Source organism: Prionailurus bengalensis, chromosome C1 (genome assembly GCF_016509475.1).
Source record: "Prionailurus bengalensis isolate Pbe53 chromosome C1, Fcat_Pben_1.1_paternal_pri, whole genome shotgun sequence".
Classification (NCBI taxonomy): Eukaryota; Metazoa; Chordata; class Mammalia; order Carnivora; family Felidae; genus Prionailurus; species Prionailurus bengalensis.
The window spans coordinates 214,680,881-214,704,587 of record NC_057345.1 but is presented as its reverse complement, the minus strand read 5'-3'; the positions used below and the strand labels follow the sequence as shown (position 1 = coordinate 214,704,587).

General features: G+C 49.3%; 1 pseudogene; it reads right to left on the bottom strand.

The window, feature by feature from the left end:
• Nucleotides 1–15,707: 15,707 nt before the first annotated feature.
• On the bottom strand, nucleotides 15,708–22,136 carry LOC122479535 (annotated as a pseudogene).
• Between the last annotated feature and the right edge of the window lie 1,571 nt (nucleotides 22,137–23,707).

Sequence of the window (23,707 nt, the reverse complement as noted above, 5' to 3'; positions counted from 1 at the left end):
AAACCACAGTCTGGGTAAAAATATTTGCGACGAATACCACCCAGGGTTAATGTCTGTATTGTTAAAAACAGTTTTTTTAAATATTTATTTATTTTTGAGAGAGAGACACAGAGTGTGAGTGGGGGAGGGGCAGAGAGAGAGGGAGACACAGAATCGGAAACAGGGTGCAGGCTCTGAGCTGTCAGCACAGAGCCCGACGTGGGGCTCGAACTCACAGACTGCGAGATCACGACCTGAGCCGAAGTCGGACGCTTAACCGACCAAGCCACCCAGGCGCCCCTAATATCTGTACTGTTGTTGGGGAGGAAAAAATTTTTCTTTACTCTCCTAAGGTTCTTCTCACAGGTCTAAGAATTAAATTGACGTGAGACTGATGAACAGGAGAAAATAAAATTTAACTGCAGAAATCCCAGGTATGCGACAGATTAAAACGCAGACAGGTAAAATGAGGTGTATATGGCATCTTGAGCTAAGGAATGGGATAGGACCTGGGCTTCAAAGAGGAGGAGGGCAATTTACAGGGCAGTAAGAACAGGCCCAGATGTTTGGTATTAGATGTTTGCCCAGCCATACAGATGGGTCACTCAGATAAGGTTTCTCTCTGGAGATAACTCTTATCCTGGGAAAGACTCCCAGTGTAGATCCCTCTAGGTAATTAAGGAAGAGGCAAAAGTTTCTCTCTTTTTTTTCTTTTCCTAAATCAACATGAGTATTTATTATTATTTTTTAAATTTTAGTTTTTATGTTTAAAAATTTACATCCAAATTAGCATATAGTGCAACAATGCTTTCAGGAGTAGATTCCTTAGTGCCCCTGACCCATTTAGCCCATCCCCCCTCCCACACCCCGTCCCTAACCCTCAGTTTGTTCTCCATATTTGAGTCTCTTATGTTTTGTCCCCCTCCCTGTTTTTATATTATTTTTGCTTCCCTTCCCTTATGTTCATCTGTTTTGTCTCTTAAAGTCCTCATATGAGTGAAGTCATATGATTTTTGTCTTTCTCTGACTGACTAATTTCACTTAGCATAATACCCTCCAGTTCCATCTATGTAGTTGCCAATGGCAAGATTTCATTCTTTTTGATTGCCGAGTAATACTCCATTGTATCTATATACCACATCTTCTTTACCCATTCATCCATCGATGGACATTTGGGCTCTTCCCATCCTTTGGCTATTGTTGATAGTGCTGCTATAAACATTGGGATGCATGTGTCCCTTCGAAACAGCACACCTGTATCCCTTGGATAAGTGCCTCGTAGTGCAATTGCTGGGCATCTGTAGGATAGTTCTATTTTTTGAGGAACCTCCATACTGTTTTCCAGATGGCTGCACCAGCTTGCATTCCCAGAAGAGGCAAAAGTTTCTCTTGAGTCCACGGGGCCTCAATTGCCTTCAGCTCAAAATAGTCCACACGCAAATAGTACGTTTGTGGGAGACTTGTTCAGAACCTTTTTACTATATAGAGATTCCAAACAGGTTGATAAGACACCATTAATACCCAATAGCACAATATGCAAAAGACCAGAAAAGACCATTCGCCAAAGAAATCTAAATGACTAATAAACATGGGAAAGTATTTAAATTAGTAGCCAAAGACTTATAAGACAAAAAAGCAAGGTATATTTAGGTAGTGGGATTATCAATGACCCAATAACGTTGCTTTCTTTTGGTGAACTGCATTTTCTAATTCTTTTTTTTAGTAACCTCATTTATTACTTGTATTAAGAGAAGGTTCGGAAAGCACATGACACTATCAAATAACAAATGTCTAGCTAATGTCAGTGACTTTTAGTTCTGGCAGATCGTGGGCATTTTTTTTCTTTCAAGCTTTTGTGCATTTTTAACTTCTACGATTCATTTGTCTTTTCAACAACAACTAAATAGCACTTTACGTAATAGAACAAATTTGCAAGTTAAAATAAATTCCTTCTTGCTAACCTCCCAGAAGTCTGGGTCCTGTATGCAAATAGGATTCCTGGGAACACCCACACACCCACTCCCCAGCAGGAAGGCCAGTTGAACCCGAGAGACTCTCTCTCCCACCCCATCTCCCAAACAAAGGGGTACTTTAGCCCTTCCCAAACCACATGTACACCCCCTCAAGCTGCCCTGCCCCCATCTCCAGGGTCCTCCCTGATGCCTCCTCCCCCTCAGGTTTGGCCTGCCAGTGCGGAGGGGTGGGCCATCCACGCCCCTCGGAGGCTGGGCGAGGTGGCCATGCAGTGTCCCGAGGGGGCCCTGGTGCAGACTAGCTTTGAGAGGTCAGAATCAAACTGTGATCTCCACCCACAAGTGCCACCATCCACCCTCTAATTACTCCTGGGTGTCTGTTCTGGGCTGAATTGTATCCTCTCAAACTTCACGTGTTGAAGTCCTAACCCCCAGGACCTCTGAATGTGACTGTTATGTGGAGATGAGGCCTTTAAAGGGGTAATTAAGTTAGGAGGAGGTCATTAGGGTGGGCTTTAATGCAATGTGACAGGTGTCCTTGTGAGAAGAGGACATTTGGATGCACACACAGAGGGGAGAATGGCATGTGAGCCTGAAGACCGTGTATAAATCAAGGAAAGGCTGGGAACGGCCCTCAGCACCCAGAGGGAACGGGTCCTACCGACACCTTCATATCTGAACTTCTGTGAGCAGATACATTTCTGTTGTTCGAGACTCCCAGTCTGTGGTACTTGGTTCTGGCAGTCCCGGCTGACTAATACAGAGTCCTTGGGCACAGGATTAGGCTTTCAAATGGAATCCCAAAGAGGTTTAGATGGCTACTTGCAAAAACCGTATTACCCAGTTTGAGAGACAAGTTACCTAGCAGTTGTCACAACACAGCCCAGCGGACCAAACGCACATTCCCAGGAACGTGCAGGTTCCCAGAATCTAGGATGTTGGCAAGACTTACAGACGGGGCCAGCCAGAGGCCAAACCATGGGGTGTGGTGGGGGGGTGGGGGCCATAGGGCTTTGCTTTCAGGCTTCTCTCCTCTCTCCCAGCCTCCCCCCTACCTCCATCTGCTAGTCACCTACAGGGTACAGGGCTGGGGGCAGGGGTGGGGGCGTGGAGGTGGCAGAGCCTTGAGCCACCCCTCTGCTCACAGCTGCCAGTCTGCATGGAGCCAGCTTTGCTCCAGCCTCAGGGCATCCTTCAGGCTGTGTTGCCACATCTGACCCCTGTGGACGGTTGACCCATTTGGATGGGCTGTGCCTGCTGTCTGTTCTTACCAGATGCCCCTCAACACAGAGGAGTGGGGAGAGGGGTTCTTTCCCCTCAGAGCAGATTTCCCCAGTGGTACTGCTCTAAGGGAGAATTATTCACTGCTCTCTCGCTCCACACTTGCCGTTTTAGCCTCCTTAGCTCAGGAAAGAATGATTTGGAGAAGCGATGAAAAGCTTTAGGTCCTTCCCTGGAAAAATGCGCATGCACAGACCCCCTGCGCCCCACCTCTGAGATTCGAACTGTTTCTGGTTATTTGCATTCCAGGGACCCGCAGACTCCTGAAACTCATCTGCCGTGTGGCTTATAGGCAAACAGAGGTGTGGACAGCTGGAGGGAGGTTGGGCAGGGATGCATTCCAGGAGAAATTCACCAAAGAAGTGGCCTCTGCGGGGAAGTTGTAAGAACACTCTGGCTGATCCTGGAAGGCTGTCCCTAGAGGGAGGAAGAGGTCTCATTTCCTCCTGGAAGCCAAGGGAGTGTTGGAGGGTTCTGGGCAGAAAGGAGGCATGGAGGAAGCGGGGCTTTGGGAGCAAGTCTCTAAAAGCATAGCCCTGGGGCGCCTGGCTGGCTCAGTTGGTTAAGCCTGCGACTTTGGCTCAGGTCATGATCTCCTGATTCGTGAGTTAGAATCCCATGTTGGGCTCTGTGCTGACAGCTCAGAGCCTGGAGCCTGCTTCGGATTCTGTGTCTCCCTCTCCCTCTGTTCCTCCCCCACTTGCACTCTGTCTCTCAAAAATAAATAAAGATTAAAAACAATTTTAAAAATTTTACAAAATTTGACAAAATTAAGGATTTCCAGATGAGATCATCCTGGAATTAGGGTGGGCCCTAAATCCAACGACCAGGGTCCTTAGAAGAGAAAGGGGAAAGAGTGGAGAATGAGACACAGAGGGAACCACGTGAAGACGGAGGCAGAAGGGGAGTGAGTGCCGTGTCTTACAGGCCCAGGAACACGCAGGGTGGCCAGCAACCACCAGAAAGTTAGGGGAGAGGCATGGAGCGAATTTTCTCTCAAAGCTCCAGAAGGAACCAACCTTGCTGACATCTTGATTTCTGACTTCTGGTCTCCAGAACTGTGAGAGCATAAAGCCATCCAGTGTGCTGGTTTATGACCACAGCCCTAGAAACTAACATGGCTTCATATGGTGATCGTAGGTGTTGGAAAAGGACCTCCTGGTTGAGTAAGTTTTGGGACCTGTGATAAACTATAGCCTTCTTTGCTGAAGAACCGCTCAGAGCGCTTTGAGAGGCTATGGAGCTTTAGGAATTTCCAAGGCGGGTGGGAATCAGTATGGAACACTCACTTCCCAAGCATAACTAATCAAGAAACTCTTATGTCTTAGCTCGGGCTGCCATAACAGAACATCACAGACTGAGTGAACACTTCCGGAGGCTGCAAATCCACGATCAAGGTGTCGGCTGGGTTGGTTTCTGGTAAGTTGGCACACAGCCTTCTTGCTGTGTCCTCAGTTGGACTCTTCTCTGTGTGTACAGACAGAGACAGCAAGCACTCCAGTGGCTCTTCCTCTTCTTAAAATATATGTATTTTTAATGTTCATTTATTTTTGAAAAAGAGAGAGACAGAGTGTGAGCAGGGGAGGGGCAGAGAGAGAGGGAGACACAGAATCCAAAGCAGGCTCCAGGCTCTGAGCTGTCGGCACAGAGCCGGATGCAGGGCTCGAACTCACGAACCGTGAGATCATGACCTGAAATGAAGTCGGATGCTTAACAAACTGAGCCACCCAGGTGCCCCATCTCTTCCTCTTCCTATAAGGATGCCAGTCCTATTAGATTAGGGTCTTATGGTTATGATCTCATTTAACCTCAATTACTTCCTTTTTTTAAAAAATTTTTTTAATGTTTATTTATTTTTGAGACAGAGAGAGACACAGCATGAACGGGGGAGGGGCAGAGAGAGAGGGAGACACAGAATCGGAAGCAGGCTCCAGGCTCTGAGCCATCAGCCCAGAGCCCGACGTGGGGCTTGAACTCGTGGACCGCGAGATCATGACCTGAGCTGAAGTCGGCCGCTTAACCGACTGAGCCACCCAGGCGCCCCAATTACTTCCTTTTTTAAAAAAATGAATTTTATATATTTTTAAATCCTCAAAACAACCCTTTGAGGTTGGTCGTATTATCATCCATTTGCAGATGAAGAAACCAGGGACACATAGAGGCTGAACAATGTGCTCAAGATCATACAGCTAGAAAATGATGGCTCTGGGTCTGCATGTGAACAGTCTGGCTTCAGAGTCTGTATTCTTTTTTTTTTTTTTTTTTTTTTTTTTTTTTTGGCGGGCACCTGGGTGGCTCAGTTGGTTGAGCAACTGACTTTGACTCCGGTCATGATCTCATGGTTTGTGAGTCTGAGACCCACATGGGGCTCACTGCTGTCAGTGCAGAGCCCACGTCACAACTTTAGATCCTCTGTCCTCCTCTCTCTCTGCCCCTCCCCCACTCACACTCTCTTTAAAAAAAAAAAAAAAAGGATTTTTGTTTTCAGTAGGCTCCATGCCCAACCTGGGGCTCGAACTCACAACCCCGAGATCAAGAGTGGCATCCTCCACTGACTGAGCCAGCCAGGCACCCCCCGAGTGTGTATTCTGGTTCTGTTAGGCTGCCTCCTTTCATGAGACAGTGACAAGTTTTTAGACCAGCGTGCAGGACTGGAAACGTTGCTGTGGCTAATTTTTCAGAAAATACAATCTGCTGAAATCTGTGCTCTGATGTAACAAAAAAGGAAAGGATTTAAAAACTCCTCAGTCCAGTAAACAAAACACCCATCTACACATTCATCCAGCTGCATATATAGGATTGTGCGTGTGTGTGCGTGTGTGTGTGCACACGCATGCCTTAATTACTTCCTTGAAGGCCCTATCTCTAAATGCAGTTGCACTTGGGGGTTACAGCTTCAACATACCAATTTTAGGGGGTTATATTTCAGTCCATAGCATCTAACTTCATGAGACTGGTACACCACACACACACAGCTGGGGAAACGCACATGGAGTTGACTTGACCTTGATCACAGGGGTAATGGGGGAGGGGGAGGGGCTGCCATCCGTTCCTGCTTGGATAAAGATGTCCTTGGCAGTGGCAGGAGAGGAGAAAGAGCACATAGTAGATCTTTTTTTTTTTAAAGGGCACGATATTTTGCAGCTCCTCGGGTCGAGACTGGGGACTCTCTTCTCTACCCCTGACCAGGGCTTGGTCGTGTGATTTGCTTTGGTCGAGGGGGCAGTACGAACACGACAGAGCAGAGGCGTAAAAAGTGTTTGGGTGCTGAGGGCTTGGCTTCTCTTGCTCCTTTTGGAGCCCAGCGGCCAAGTGAAGAAATATGACCTGTTTGAGAATGAGATCACCATGGCCTGGTTGCCCCCCACCACCCCAGCCAAACACTAGACCCTTGAGTGGTGCCATCTGAGACCCAGACCAGCCAGCTTCCAGCCCACCTGCCCGCTGACTGCAGCCACACAGTGAACCCAGGGAAGGAAGACCAGCGGAAGAACCACGCCACTCAGGCCGGCCCCCAAAATATAGTAGCAGTAGTGGTAATTGCTTTAAACTACTTACTTTTGAGGTGGTTTGTCCCATGCTAGTAAAGGCCAGTTCGAAGAAACTCGTGACGTCACGGCTTTCTGCGGAGTGGTCTTCTCAGGACGCTTCTGTCTGTGCCACGTCAACCTTCTCAGTGTTACAGAGAAATGGTCCTTGCCACCAATCTTGCTACTAAAAGTTTTTTAACCTCTTGAAAGTATCAGCATGATGAACAGCAGGTGAAAATACCTTAAAGTGATACCGCACAAAAATGAGATATGAACTATATTAGGTCAGTCCCTAAAATCAGCCACAAACTGGCTACAGAGGAATTGAGAACGTGTTTTAAATGGTAGACTGTGTTAAACATGTAAAAACAGACCTATCTTGGGGCGCCTGGGTGGCTCAGTCGGTTAAGCATCTGACTTTGGCTGAGGTCACGATCTCTTGGTTCAAAGGTTTGAGCCCCACATTGGGCCCTGTGCTGACAGCTCAGAGCCTGGAGCCTGCTTCGGATTCTGTGTCTCCCTCTCACTGCCCCTCCCCTGCTCGAGCTCTGTCTTTCTGTGTCTCTCTCTCTCTCTCTCAAAAATAAACTTAAAAGGGGCACCTGGGTGGCTCAGTCAGTTAAGCGTCTGACTTTGGCTCAGGTCGTGATCTCACAGTCCATGAGTTCAAGCCCCGCGTCAGGCTCTGTGCTGACACCTCAGAGCCTGGAGCCTGCTTCGGATTCTGTGTCTTCCTCTCTCTCTGCCCCTCCCCTGCTCATGCTCTGTCTCCCTCTCTCTTTGCCCCTCCACCCCCTCCCCCCACTCTGTCTCTCTGTCTCTCAAAAACAAATAAAAACGTTAAAAAATTAATTAAAAAACCCCTCTGACCTATCTTGAATATTTCTGAGTATCCCACTGGAAAGAGCCGGTGAAACACTTAGGTTTACTTGCAAAGCGATTCCCTTTTGAAAAATGGCACCATCTTCTAAGCTGTAGCTACTGTCTTGGTGGTAGGGATGGTCCCAGGCGGGAGACTGGCAGGGAGAGCAGAGGATGCGGGGAAGCTCCCAGGCGCCCTCCCAGCCTGACTTGGCTCTCGGCTGTCCCCTAGTGCTGATTCTTCGGCATTGCAGGAGGGTGCCACCCCTGATCCAGGATCCTGGTTCTGTGGCTGATCCCTCTCAGAGTCAGGATCTGAGCCCCAGACCCCATTGTGGCAGTTGAGAAGGAGTCCTCCCATTCCCACCCCTGCCCCCTAAAAGCTGCACGTTCACTGTCACTCCACAAGGTATCCAGTGACAGGAGAATAGGAATCATTAGCAACCACCACCACTTCTGGGGAAATTTTATTTTGGGGTCCCATTCACAACATATTAGATACACTGAAGGTCACCCACAGCCTACCTTAAATTAGAGTTCCATATAATTACATAAGAATTGACTTGCATTGCAGTTGAGTCTGGAGGCTTGTTAACACAAAATTTACTGGGTGTCTGGCTGGCTCCGTGGGTACAACATGTGACTGTTTCTTTCTTTTTTTTTTTAATGTTTATTTATTTATTTTAAGAGAGAGAGAGAGAGAGAGAGAGAGAGAGAGAGAGAGAGAGAGAGAGATTGTGGAGGAGGGGCAAAGAGAGGAGGGGAGAGAGAATCCCAATCAGGCTATATGCTGCCAGGGCAGATCTCATGAACCGTGAGATCATGATCTGAACCAAAATCGGGCACTCAACCTACTGAGCCACCCAGATGCCCCAAGAGAGAGAGAATCTTAAGCTGTCTCCACACTCAATGAGAAGCCCAGTGCAGGGCTTGATCCCATGACCCTAGTATCATGACCTGAGCAGAAATCAAGAGTTGGATGCTCAACTGACTGAGCCACCCAGGCACCTCAATTGATTAATTTTTGTTTTTATTTTTATTTTATTGATTTATTTTTACATTTTTTAACATTTATTTTTGAGAGGGAGAGAGAGAGCAGGGGATGGGCAGAGAGAGAGAAGGAGACACAGAATCCGAAGCAGGCTCCAGGCTCTGAGTTGTCAGCACAGAGCCCGACGCGGGGCTCGAACTCACAAACTGCAAGATCATGACCTGAGCTGAAGTGGGACACTTAACCAACTGAGCCACCCAGGCGCCCCAAGATTTTATTTTTAAGTAATCTCTATACCCAACATGGGTCTCGAACTTACAACTCCAAGATCAAGAGTCCTGTACTCTACGACTGAGCCAGCCAGGCGTCTCTAGGCTATTGATTCTTTGAAACATACCTGTATAGTATAACTATTTTTCTAAAGTATAAAAGCATGACATGTTTATTACAGGCAAGTTGAAAGTTTAGATAAGTAAAAAGGAGAACAAGCACCCCCCTAATCCACCATCGTGAGATAACTATGGTTAAAATATTTTAGGTGTCTTCCCCTCACCCCAATTCTTTTTTTCTAGGAAAAGTTTCTACCCAACTTACTTCAACCAACATATACAATATATACAAGATATATATTTTATAAGATATGTTTTTATTTACAAAATCGGGATCCCTCTGTACTTTCCGTTTTAAATTTTGCCTTTGTTTACTTACTAAAAAATGACACTTTTAGCTGTTTCCTATATCCTTACATGTAATTTCAATAGCTGCATGCATTTAAATATGAATTTAAAGTTAATGCAACTTAAAATGTAACTTTAAGGGGCGCCTGGGTGGCTCAGTCCGTTAAGTGTCCGACGTCAGCTCAAGTCCCCATCTCATGGTTTGTGAGTTTGAGCCCCATATCCGGCTCTGTGCTGTGAGTGCAGAACCGGCTTCAGATCCTCTGTCCCCCTCTCTCTGCCCCCACCTCTCTTTCTCAAAAATAAATAAACATTAAAAAAATAAATGAAATGTAACTTTAAATTTACTAGCTGCGGGGCGCCTAGGTGGCTCAGTCGGTTGGACGGTTGGACGTCAGTCCGGTTCAGGTCATGATCTCTTGGCTTGTGGGCTCGAACCCTGTGACAGGCTCTGTGCTGACAGCTCGGAGCCTGGAGCCTGCTTCCGATTCTGTGTCTCCGGCTCTCTCTGCCCCTCCCCCACTCACGCTCTGTCTCTGTCTCTCTCTCTTTCAAAATAAATAAACATTAAAAAATGTTTAAATTTACTAGCTACATTCCCATCATATAGACGCATCATGCTTTATTTAGCCAGATGTCTCTCTTAGGATAGTTTTACTGAGTTGTCACTAAGTTTAGCTGCAGTAATGTGTCCTAACATCTCAGCAGCTCGCAGCCATGCCTGTCGTACATTTCCTTCACAGTTTGGTTGTGGCTTGGCTCCTTTTGGCTGTGGGTCAGCTGTGGCTGTGATTCTTCTTCATTCTGGAATACAAGTGAAGGACCAACCCCCACCAGGGACACATCAGACTTCTGGCAGAGGACAGGAGCTAGGGAACGGGTAAAAATGAGCAATGGCTCTTCAGATCTCTGCTGCAGGTCATGTCACATACACCCCATCAGGAGTTCAAGGCCAAAGTCAGTGGGGCTGAGCTACCCAAGCACCCCATCTTCTTAAAAGTCAAATACTTCACGGGCGGGGGGGCTGTCTGGCTCAGTCAGTGGAGCCTGGAACTCTTGATCTTGGGGTTGTGAGTTTCGCCCCACGTTGGGCATAGAGACTACTTAAAAATTTCTTTTTCTTAAAGTCAAATAATTCATTAAGGCTTACGAAGAAACAAAACCTTCCAAACAGCAGCTTCCTTCCAGCCAAATTCCCACACCACAACCAACTGAAAAAGGATTGATTTGTCCCCAGTCGTATTCTATGCCAGGAACTGTGCTAAATAATTTACCCAAGTTATTTCAACTTAATCCTTACAACCACAGCAGGAAGTAAATATTCCATTTATCTCTCTGATGGAGACAAACTTGGGCCGAAGAATTTCTTTGTCTAAGAGGCCGCTTGCCAGCAGGGGGCAGAGCTGTGACTGGAACCCAGGTTAACAGACGCCAGAAACTGAGGAGCAGACCATGGGCATCAGCGGTTCTCAAAGTCCAGTCTTAACAGACAGCAACCGCCTCACCAGGGACCTTGTTAGAAATGCACGTTCCCGGGCCTCGCCTCAGCCCCGCTGGCTCAGAAGTCCGAAGTCGGACGCCTAACCGACTGAGCCACCCAGGTGCCCCCAGACTGTGGTAAGTTCTATGAAGGGCATGAACAGGGGGTGCAGAAGATGGTTTTAGGGGTGGAGGGGGGTACGTCAGAATGTGTGGTCAGGAAGGCCACCTCAGAGCCCTCAAGGAGGAGAAGGCACCAAACAAGGAGCCAGGAGACAGGAGTTTCATAGCACATGCAAAGATCCTGAGGTGGCACAGAGTGGACCGGCAGAGCAAAGGGAAGGAGAAGGGGAGCAGGAGTGGGCAAGGCTGGACTGCAGGCTGAGCTAAACTCGGGTTTATTGTAAGATCCTCGGGAGGATTTTCATCAGGGCAGTGCTGTGACCTGCTCTGATTTATGTGGCAGCCGGCTTACGGGACCTGGATTTTGGGAGACCTTTGAGTGGTTTCTGTAATTTTCCGTTTGCAGCACTATCTTGGGATAGCTTTGTGGGAGTTATGTTTTCTAGCCAATTCGGTTAAACCAACAGCAGGATGCATTTTATGGGTGCAGAGCCACAGGACGTGTTTTTGCAAATCCCCTACCTGCTTCCTTGTGACCTTGGCATTGTCTCCCCCAGGACAGACGCTCATGCCCCTGAAAGGTGGACTCTTTGTTTGTGATGCCCCACAGCACAGCGCCTCTCAGGCTTACCTTCCTCTAAAGGTAGATGTACCAGTCCTAGCTCTCCAGAAAACCGAAACCGATAGGTGATAGGTATATACCTTTTCTGTCCCTCTTTTAAAGAAATTGGCTAATGTGACTGGAGGGCTGGCAACTCTGAAATCCGTAGGGCAGGCTGGCAGGCTGAAAACTCAGGTAGGAGTTGATGGTGCCATCGTGAGGCAGAATTTCTTCTCTGGGAAGCCTCAGCTTTTGCAGCTCCTGCCTTCGACTGATTGGGCGAAGCCCACCCCCATTATGGAAAGTAATAAAGTCAACTCCTTGTAGATGTTCACCATGTGTACAAAATACCTTTACAGCGACACTTAGTTTAGCATTTGAATAAATAACTGGGTACTATAGCCTAGCCAATCTGACACATGAAATTCAGCATCACAGTAAAATATATAAAAAGTGAAATCGAAGTCCTTATTCTAGGACCAACTTATGAAATCTTTGGGCCAATCGGAGCTCTTTAGTTCTGTTGCTTTGGGTAACCCTGTGTGTGAATGCTGGAAGCATTAACATCCACCAGCTGTCTTTTGGTTGAAGATGATGGCATTTGACCACGGCTGAACAGGCCTAAATCAGGGAAAGCATAAAACTCCAGGCACCCGTTTCCCAGTCTGGGCCTGGAGGCTGCTGTGAGAAGCTGAGTCGAGCCCAAGCGTCTTCCCTCTCCTGTTGGACAGTCAGCCTGTGCTCGGCGACAGTTGGTGAGGTTTGCAGCCAGAGTGACCTGTGAGGGAGGTGCCTTACCATGCCGGCCCCTCTGCCTGGGGCGGGGGGCCTCCAGGGATGTTCCTGTATCTTTAATGTCAAGTCTAGCTGTGCAATCTTTTCCCCCCCTCAATCAGATACCTCTGGTTCACCATTAGAGGGTCTGACTGCCTGACTGAGTTCCACACAACCCTTCAGAGCCTCCTGTTTCTCTGTCTTGGTAGTTTGTGTGGTCAGATGACGCCCAGCCACAGAGACAAGCAAAATAAGCCAAAGGGGAAATGAACATGTCCCACACAGCCTGACTCGGGTAAAGGGCGGTGACAGGCTGGGTTGTTTAATTCTCCCATGCCTAAAAGTGTGTGTGTGTGCAAATCGTGCCAGGCTCATGCCAGGCGTGCTGGGGAGGATGGCGGGCAGCTCTGTGACCGTTCTGGACTTTGGTTCAAGCCTTCACCCTGGACAGTCTGTCAGTTCCATCTGGGTTCTCTATGGATGGGTGCAGAATGAGCCCCATGCCAGGGCATCCTGGCCTCCAACCTGAAGAACATGATTGCTTTAGTTTGGTTCCCTCAGAAGCAAACCTTGAGACAAGAACTGGGCGAAGAAGTTTATTTGAGATGTGGTCCCAGAAAGCATGGGGTGGAGAAATGAGACCGGGAAGAAAGGAGAGAAAAGAAAGTGCATATTAACAGGCATAATACGGCCATGGGAAATGGGATCGGTCCTACAGGGCATCTTCTGAGAGACTGTGTGGAACACGCCTCAGAGTTGTCTCACCAGCGGGGAAGAAGCTGGGGTGTATTCCTTATCAGCATTTTTTTTTTAAAAGTAGGCTCCACGCCCAACGTGGGGCTTGAACTCACAACCCTGAGATCAAGAGTTGCATGGTCTGTCAACTGAGGCAGCCAGGCACCCCTTCATTACCAGCTTTTTAAACAGTTTTATTAAAGTGTAACTCATATACATATAACAGATCCATTAAAAGTAGTCAATTCAGTAATTTTTAGTTTACTGACAAATGTGTGTTAGCCATTCCCATAGTCAATTTTAGAATATTTTCATAACCTTAAGGAGAAACCTTATACCCTTTAGTTATCACCCCGATCCCCCACCTCAGCCTAGGCAACTACTAACCTACTTTCTGTCTTTATAGACTTGCCTTCTGGACATTTCGTATGAGTAGAGTCACAGAACATGTGGATTTTTGTGACTGACTTCTTTCGCTTTCCAAGGCTCATTCAAGCTACAGGATGTATCTCCACTTCATTCCATTGTACGGCCAAATGATATTCCATTATATGAATGTATCACATTTTATTTTTCCATGTGTCCATTGATGGACATTTGGGTTGTTTCCACCTTTTGACTATCCTGCATACATCCTGCTGTAAACATTCATGCACAAGTTTTTCTGGGGACACATGTTTTCATTTCTTTTGGGTGTATACTTAGGGTGGAATTGCTGGGTTATACGGTACCTCTCTGTTTAATCATTTGAGGAACCAGCAAACTGTTTTCCAAAGTCACTACACCATTTTCCATTCCTACAGGGCTGTATGAGAATATAGTTAGCTATTAATGCACAACAAATCACTCCAAAGCTTAGCAGGTTAAAACAATAAACATTTGGGGTGCCTGGGTGGCTCAGTCCATTAAGTGTCCAACTTCAGCTCAGGTCATGATCTCGCGGTGCTTGAGTTCAAGCCCTGCGTTGGGCTCTGTGCTGACAGCTCAGAGCCTGGAGCCTGCTTCGGATTCTGTGTCTCCCTCTCTCTCTGCCTCTCCCCTTCTCGTGCTCTCTGTCTCTCTCAAAAATAAATAAACATTAAAAAAACCAATAAATGTTTGCTATATCACACCATTTTCGAGGGTCAGGAATCCAGGAGCAGCTCAACTAGGTGGTTCTAGCTCAGGGTTCTGCTTAGGGTCTCTCATGAGGCTGGAATCATCAAAAGGTTTGACTGTGTTGGGGAATCCACTTCCAACATGGCCACATGGCTGTCTCACTTGCCTGATGAGGGAGTGTTGGTTGTTGACAGGAGTCCTTATGCACCTTTCCTATGTGTACCTTCTCCTGGATTGCTTGAGCATCCTCATAACATGGCAGCTGGCTTCCGCCAAGAACAAGAGATCCAAAAGGGAAAAAGGCAGGAGCTACAATTCTTTTATGATCTAGCCTTGGATATCATACACTGTCGTTTCTGTAACATCCTATCACACAGTTCAGCCATTTTCAGTGTGGAAAGGAAATACACACGGTGTGAGTCCCGGGAAACAGGGGTCATCGGAGGCCATCTTGGAAGTCGCCTACCACATGAGACATTTTCCCACCCATTCCCATCCCTCAGTGGGAGGGTTGCTCCTGGGGTGTTAAGTCCCTGGAACTTTTGGCCTAAACCAGAACATGCTGAAGACACCATCATGCTGAAGACCGGTCTCCCTTTGGCCTGACTCTGATTTCAGCTGTGCCTACGGAGGAAGGGTCCCGACTCAAGTGCCTGCCTTGCTCCCTCCACTTTCTGCCCCAGGACCTTCTCTGACACACAACAGCCCTCTGGATTCTTGTACAAACACAACCAGAAAATGCAGGATGCTAAGAGCCCTGGGAGGAAGCCAATTAACAACCAATTATCTGGTCCTCCAGGCAGATGGGTTCAGGAGGCATGTAAGCCACCCTGCTTCAGGAGCTGAGGCAAAGAAAACTGAACTTGTCTCCAATTATTCATTATTTTACAGAAAGGCTGTGCCTGGTATCCTCTTACCTCATCTCCGTATTTGAGCTACAATTCTTTTTTTTTTTGCTTTTCACATCAATGTTTTTAATTAAAAAAATTTTTTTTAATGTTTATTTATTTTTGAAAGAGAGAGAGACAGAGCAAGAGCAGGGGGAGGGGCAGAGAGAGAGGGAGACACAGAGTCCCGAGCAGACTCCAGGCTCTGAGCTGTCAGCACACAGCCTGATGTGGGGCTCGAACTCATGAACCGTGAGATCATGACCTGAGCCGAAGTTGGATGCTTAACTGACTGAGCCACCCAGGTGCCCCTCAATGTTTTAAACTTTATTTATTTTAAGAGAGGGAGAGAGTGCATGTGCGAGTGGGGGAAGGGCAAAGAGAGAGGGTGAGAGAGAGAATCCCAAGCAGACCCTGCACTGTCAGTGCAGAGGCCATTGCGGGGCTCACAGTCACAATCTGTGAGATCATGATCTGAGCCCAAGTCAAGAGTCAGGAGGTTAACGGACTGAGCCACCCAGGTGCCCCCACATCACATTTAATCAGTACCGACCAACATGGTCAATCAGATAATTCTTTTTAATTTTTTTTATTTGTGAGAGAGAGAGAGAGCACGCACAAGTGGGGGAGGGGCAGAGGGAGGGAGGGAGGGGGGAGAGAGAGAGAGAGAGAGAGAGAGAGAATCTTCATCAGGTTCCACACTCAGCACAGAGCCCAGTGCGGGGTTCGATCCCATGACCCTGGGGATCATGACCTGAGCCGACGCTCATGACCTGGACGCTCAACCGATTGAGCCACCCAGGTGCCCCAGTCAGATAATTCTTAATATGAACAAACGGGGAGAAAGAAAAAAAAAGTACATGAGTAAACATGGGAACGAGATGTGTTTTAGCAAAGAATGTCAGGGGCTGGTTCTGGATGTAACTTGCCCTGCAGTTTTCATTTCCACAGCTGTGTGCCGAGAGTCTGAACGGATGAGCTTCCGGGCCAAACTGCTGTTGTGTTGGGGGCTGGCCAAAACCCATTGCAGGGTTCGTACTACTGATACCCGTGCCAGCCATTTGCTGATTCATCTGCGAGAGGTTCTGCTGGGGCCGTTGAGCTTGCGGCAGGCCAAGCTCACCCGAGGGTGCGCCCCTCTGTCCTACGGTTCCTCCTTGGGGGCCGACCACATTTGAAGGAAGTGACATCACACCGGTTCATGTGTTTCCCATAGACCCGCTGGGCCTGGGCATGCCCACCCTCAGGCTGGCGCTCTGTCCCATCACATTTCCTAGAAGACCAGGAGCTGCAGGTGGAGGCACAGGCGTGCCCGTCGATGGAAAGCCTTGAAAGACAGACGGTGCTCGTGAGGCAAAGGGCATATTTGTGCGTCCCATAAGCACACCAGGAGTACTCTTCTGCCGAACGGTTTCTGTACCACACAGAGAGAAGATGGAGTCTTTGGCGCGTTCCTTCTTCCCCACCTCTTCTGACTTTGTAGCTTGCTGAGTGAACAGATCGAGCACCCCAGATATTAACGTAGACAGAGTGGCAGCTGTAGGTATAGAGGACGTCCCCGGAGCTGGGGGCGTAGACGGTTGGAGGTAAGGGATTCGAAGTCATTGGTCCAAAGGTGTCCAGATCATCACTCAGGGCTGGCAACGCGGTTGTGTTCCCATTGGTCACTGGTGCCTCAGCAGCGCCATCAGGTCCTAAAAGGTTGGCAGTGGGCTCTGCGACTTTTTTAGCGCTGGTACTTTTATTTTCAAACTTTTTTTTAATGTTAATCTATTTTTGAGAGACAGAGAGAGAGACAGAGTATGAGCTGGTGAGGGGCAGGGAGAGAAGGGGACAGAGAATCTGAAGCAGGCTCCAGGCTCCGAGCTGTCAGCACAGAGCCCGACACGGGGCCCGAACCCACAAACTGTGAGATCGTGACCTGAGCTGAAGTTGGATGTTCAACCGACTGAGACACCCAGGCGCCCCTCTACCCGTGGTCTTCGAAAGTTCTCTGGAAGATTGGCTTTATAGAATAGTCTTGCTTTAGTATTTCCCATATCTCGCATGCCCTGTATCTGTCCTGGTGTCCACTGCGTCCAGGTTGACTGACTTGACCTTGGATAAATGAACCCCAAGATCTCTATGGATTCCAGCACATCCGATGCAAATAAACACACCAATATTCCAGGAAGCCCATGGAGGACCTTTGAGCTTGCAGTTCACGCACTGTGTGCTGTCTTCCTCCCTCCGCACCTTGGACAGGAAGAGCTGGCGCTGTCGTTCAGCCTCTGACCCTCCTCATGGCAGGAGCACGTGGCCATCTCAGCAGCGGGGCGGGGACCCCTGGGCAGTTTCGGACGCGGCGGTCACGGGCAGGAGCTGGGCGGGGTGAACGCACCTGGAGCCATCAGGACTGCAGGTGGACTCTTTTTCATACATTTTTAGAGGTAGAGTTGCAGGACCAGAGAGAGAGAGAGAGAGAGAGAGAGACATCTCTGTATTTTGGTACCTGCTGCCAGATTTGTCTCCGGTAATGCTGTAATTCTCATCCCTGGCGACGAAGCCTGTTCCCCTCTATCTGAGAGGCTGCGTGCGGCGAGGAGGGCGTCCTGTATGCCTCCCAGATAAACGTGGGGAGAAGCGGGACAACTTAGAGGCTTAGAGAGGGTGAGGAGGGGTCCGCAAAGGGTGGCAGCGTGGAAGACTGGTTACACACTCGGCGGGGGGGGGGTCGACCCTACCAATAAATATGCTGAAAATAACAAAAGGCACGTTTCTCACTCTCAGGGAGGGATGAACGAAAGGGGATGAATGCCGGGTTGGTTAGATTGGAATTGGAGGAATGACCCTGGGATCATGACCTGAGCTGAAATCAAGAATTGTATGCTCAACCCACTGAGCCACCCAGGTGCTCCAAAGAACTGCATTTTATTTATTTATTTATTTATTTATTCGTTTGTTTACTTAATTTTATTTATTTAAATGTTTATTTTTGAGAGAGAGAGAAAGAGAATGAGAGGGGGAGGGGCAGAGAGAGGGGGAGACGCAGAATCCGAAGCAGGCTCCAGGCTCTGAGCTGTCAGCACAGAGCCCGACGGGGGGAGGGGGGGGCTCCACCTCAGGAGCCCTGAGATCATGACCCGAGCTGAAGTCAGATGCTTAACCGACTGAGCCACCCAGGTGCCCCCAAGGAACTGCACTTTAAAATGAAAAAAAAAAAAAAAGGGGGCGCCTGGGTGGCTCAGTCAGTTAAGCGGCCGACTTTGGCTCAGGTCATGATCTTGCGGTCAGTGAGTTCGAGCCCCGCGTCGGGCTCTGGGCTGACAGCTCAGAGCCTGGAGCCTGTTTCGGATTCTGTGTCTCCCTCTGCCTGACCCTCCCCCGTTCATGCTTTGTCTCTCTCTGTCTCAAAAATAAATAAACGTTAAAAAAAAAAAGAAAAAAAAATAGGAGGAACAAATTTGACTGTTGAAACAAATTTCTAACTCCCCTCCTCCTCCCACCCTAACCAACCCCCAGAGGTAACCAGTGTTCACTTCAGAATCAGACGCAGGAAGAGACACGGAACACAGGCGCCCCTCCCGCCAGGCCCCGCTTCGCTCCCCAGCCCGTGAGTTGCACGCTGGCCACGGCAGGGTGGGGGGCTGCGGGAGAACCTCAACCTGTTCTCCCGTCCTCAACTCCATGGAGGGGACTATGTGTCCGCCTTCTGCAGACTAGGAAGCTGAGGTCAGAGGAGGGAAGGGACTCGTCCAAGGTCACACATCCAAGTCCCTGCTCTTGCTGCAGCCGCCCTCTTTCACCGCAGAATGACCTCTGCTCGGGGAAAGAGCCAGCCTGGAGCCAGGTGGGGGCTGGGGTCCTCCTGGGTCCCTTTCCTGAGGGAGACGGGTTCAGCCTGGCTGAACTGGTTCTGCCCTAATAGAGGCCTGCTTGTTGCAGCCTGCTCTCTCCATCTTTGTTTACAGTGCTTGCACACAAACACACTTGAGAAGTTCGTGGGAACATGAGTGGCCGGAAGGCAGGATGCTAGCCTGAGGGTGGACAGGGCCTGCCGGGCCACCTACACGGGGATGGGGCCTGCCTCCTTCCTGTAACTCCTCTGGCCCTCTGTCTCTCTCTGCCTACTTCTCCCAGGGGGTGGAGAAGCCTCTACATTATTGTCTCTTGCTGCCTCAGAAGAGAAATATTAAAAATCTCTTCATTTTTGCTCAGAAGAGGTACCAAGCTTCTGAGCCATGCACCTACTTTCTTTTATTTGAAAAATAGTTCTCAGGTGCCAGCTAAGTGCTTTCTGGGCACCCTACATCCTTATTTCACTGAATCCTCTCATGACTTCATGAGTAGGTCTGTGGTCATCTCCGCTTTACGGGTGAGGAAACTGAGGCATAGAAAGTCTAAGCAACATGCACCCCTCCCCAAGAGCTTCAGAACAGAGGTTATAAAACTGCATCCTTGGAAACTCACCTCACAGCCTCTGAGCTGCAACCACACGTCCTAACCCCTTGGAAGGCACCAAGCCCTAACTAGGAAACTCTTGAATTTTTTCCAAAAGTTCCAGAGCCAAATGGGTACCGACGCTGCTCTCCAGGGAAAGGCACTCAGTAGCTGCCCATGGGCTGGGAACATGGAGGGAACAGACCAGCCCATGGAAAGTGACACCTCTAAGCAGTTCAGGGCCACTAAGAACCAGGCAGGGCGGTTCTTGAAGACAACTCATAACCCAGCGAGGGAGAGGCAACATGGGCTTGAGAAGGGGAACCAGGCTAGGCATGGCCACAAAAATCCAGTCTCTGAGGGGATGAATAATGCATGTGGACATTTATTTTTAAGTCTAGACTCTTGAGGGGCACCTGGGTGGCTCAGTCAGTTAAGCGCCTGACTTTGGCTCAGGTCATGATCTCACGGTTCATGGGTTCGAGTCCTGCGTTGGGCTCTGTGCTGACAGCTCAGAGCCTCGAGTCTGCTTTGGATTCTGTGTGTGTCTCTCTCTCTGCTCCTGTCCTGCTTGCACTCTGTCTCTCTGTCTCTGTCTCTCTCTCTCTCAAAAATTAAAAAAATTTTTGAGTCCAGACTCTTGAAATTTGATTGTCTTTGGAAATGGGGGATGTAGTGTCGGAACCATAGAGTAAAAGGTGGAAAGTTTTTTATTTGGATAAACTTAGTCCCGAATCCCACCTCCAGCTCTTGTTAGCTACAGGACCTTGGGCAAGTTATTCAATGCTTCAGACTCACTGCTTCCTTGTGTTTAAGGCCAGTTTGTCATAACCTCCACCTTAAGGCAGCTGGCAAGAGTAACAGACATTTTGCTACTTGAGAACAGGCTGTTTATAAGTCTGATTTTTTTTTTTTTTTGAGTCCAAAAAGATCAGAAAAGGTTTAAACTTTCAGTTCTTGGATGTGGTTTCCCCAAGTATGAGGGTGAGCTGGTCTTTCCGAGTTTTAAAATCTGCAATCTCTTATCTTCCCTGCAGATGCATGTTCTCCTGGTGGACAAGCCACCCCCCACCCCCAAAGTTGGGTCCCACTGTGCCCACATGAGCTGCTGGCCCCTTTTTCTGATGTTGGTGCATTTGAAGAGGCCTTGAACCTCTGAGTGGCAGGGACCCACGCGCTTTGTCTCAGCTGCGTGGCACTCAGGCTGTCTGCCAGCAATGATCCACGCAGTGGGAATCTGCCCTCCTCCACTCCAGAAGGCTCACCTGTCCCAAGCAGTGAGAACACCGGGGTCAGATCCAACTTCACTTCAGGGCATCCTAAGTCTCACCCGGGGCAGGAAGTCCAGGCAAGTGCCTTAAAAAGTAGGGATGTGGTCCCAGCCCAGGGCAAGCATCCAGAAGATGTAGGGCCACACCCCCAGGCCTTTTGGTTACATGCCTGGGGCGGTGGGCCACACCGAACAGCCTCCCTGGTCCTCCAGCTACCTGATAGTCTCCAGGAAATTCTGCCTTAATTAGAGCCAGTCTGGATATTTGCAAACCAAGATCCTCACATTGTGCACAGGAGCCCGCTATCGTTTGCAACCAGAATTTCGGTAGCGGCATCTCTTGGCCCACTGCCTTCAAGTGCTCAGATTCCTGCCTTCTTTTTACTTCGGGCCTGCTGTGTCCACACTGGGGTCCAGCCCTCCACCGCACACTCCCAGTGTCCCTGTGTTCTGTCCCTTGCCCCATGTCTCATGGTTGCTGGGTGATATGCCCGGCATTTTTCACTTACCTCATGATAACTCTAGAAAGATTCATTCCGTATGCATGAGCAACTGTCCTTTTTCCACTACCTGCAGGTTTTGTAATTTATTTCCTCCGATTTCATGTTATATCCTTTGGAATCCTGAGCCTCTGTTTGCCAGCACTTCGAATATTTACTGCTTTTGTATCTGTTGACTGTGGAGGCCTTGGGAATGGCAATAACCACGATAAAATATAAAACAGTACTCAGACCAACTAAAAGTCGTCTGCTTTCTATTATCAGACGTGCTAGATGAGAAGCGATTACTCCTCCCAGGTGGAATCAATGATATTCATGGGACACTGAAACTAAACCAGAATTGACGTATTTAGTGGTAAAGGGGCATTATGGCTGCAATTGACTCTCAGATTATGCCGGTATAAAAAAACTCAAAGGGAAGACAAAAACACTAAGGTAGACACAGCAAACCCATGTGACTAACGAGTCCCTAAGCCCTCTGACAGCAGTCACTGGCAGGAGGTCAGGAGCTTCGGTTATGAGCTAACCGTGAGCATTCATAACAGGGAAGATCCCGGGAGGGGCCTCTCTGCGGTTAACTGAGAAGGCCGTGTGGACGAGCAGGTGCCAGGAGCACCAGTGACAACTAGCCCCACCCCGGGGTGGGATGAAGGACACACAGACTCAGGACAAGAGAGACCCAGGCGTTTTCTGGCCCTCTCGATGTGCCACCTGAGTCTGTCCTCCCTTTGGCCACAAGTGGACTGACTCTGTAGCCCAGGCCCTGCCCGAGAGACCGGGCATGGTTCAGAGCCAGGCCACATGGCCCTCAGAAGGCAAGGAGCCAGACAATTCGTCCCAAGTGGCCCTCTCCGTGGGCAGGAGAGGCAGAGGCGATGCTAAGTGGAGGTCTTGGCCGCTGGTCCCCGAGGTCCAACTGCAGGGCCTGGGCCTCCTGCACTGTGGCCAGGTTCCCCATAAGTTTGTGTTTTCCTTCTTCTCACTGGGGAGTAGCTTTCCTGCCCTAGGATGTTGGGGACCTTGCCCTTCCAAGCCCTGCTGAGCAAGCTTTTCTCTTCTCTAGCTTCCACCCCAGCCCTGACTCCTGGCAGCTTTCTAGTATCTTTCAGAGAATTCTGAGCACAGTTACGGTTACCATTTCTTGAGTGTGTCAGCCCTAGGTGTTTTAACCCACATTATCTCACTTAGCATCTAGAGAAGTAAGTGCTGTTCTTGCTTTTTTACAGACCAGGAAGCCGGTGTCTGGAGTGCACAGAGGCTTGTCTAAGGCCACACAGCCAGTTTGTGGCAGTACAAGCAAGGATTCTCCTCCAGGCCTCACTCTTCCTTGCCTTCCTTTGCCTTCTCTCTCCTTGGGAAGCGTGCTGGTTTCTGTGAGTGGATCCAGGCCTGGGGACTTGGGGAGTGCGGATGGCCACACACGGGCTGCATGGCTTACTGAGGTGCAATCCCAGCCCCTGCACTGGGGACCCCTCCTCCACTCTGAAGGGACTCAGACCTTTCCTCCTCTCTCCCTTAGCCCTGGCCTGGCCCCAGTCCAGCCCAGCAGAGCCAGGTGACAGGTGTCTGACGTGGAGAAGTTCCTAGGTAAGCATGGGCACTCTCCCCACTCCAAATGTTTGCTATGCCCAGCTCTCCATGTTTGTTGAGCCTGATTACTGGTGGACTCTGGGCTGTCCCCACTGCCTTCAGAACAATTCCTCTCTCCCATCCAATACCTTGGTGTCCCCAAGCTCATCTCATCCTCCTTGTCTGGTCCCTGTAGGCAGTAGAGCAGGGGGAGGGGTGGGGGTGAATGGTGAATGTTCCAGAAGCTGCTCAGGTGGTGACGGTGAAGACTTGGCTTGGGGCAGCTGCCCTTCTGTGGCTCTCAGCAGGGTGAGGAAAGGCTATGGAGCTAATCATGTACTTCAGGCCCTGCGAGCCCTGCACAGACTCCAGGACCTGAGAGGTCTCCCGGCTGCCTCCCGTTGACCCCTGAGGCATTTGCGATTGTGCTCAGTGGGGCCCTTAACACCCTGGTCTGGGCAGATGACCACCAGCCAGGCCAGGAGACTGAAATGTACACCCAGAAAACCTAAGATGCATTTACTCCAGGCTTCAGCCCTGCAGTACCCCAGCGAACGTGGCCCTGGAGAAGCTCCCTCAGGACGGAGCAGGGAGGCAGCAGTATACCTACCATCAGTTCCGATGGGACATGCTGCCATGGCGGTCTTGAGCTCAGGCCTGAGGCTGGGACACCCAGGGCCCTCTGAACAGTGCAGGGGTGGCTATAGCCATGATGGCCATTGGGCCTCCCCTTCTGGGGGGGGGCTAGCCCTGTATTTTAGCCTGGCATGGTCTTTGATTTCAGTTAATGTTGTGAATGATGCAGCCAGCTAAAGAATTCCTATTGGCAGGAACCGTTGTGTCTCTGTCAGGCAGAAATAGGTCCTTCCCTTTCCTTTCCTGGGCTCGGAGCACCTCCAATGAGTCCACAGTGGGTTTCAGGATGCTCAGAGTGTATGCAAAGTGGTGTGTGTGGTGGGA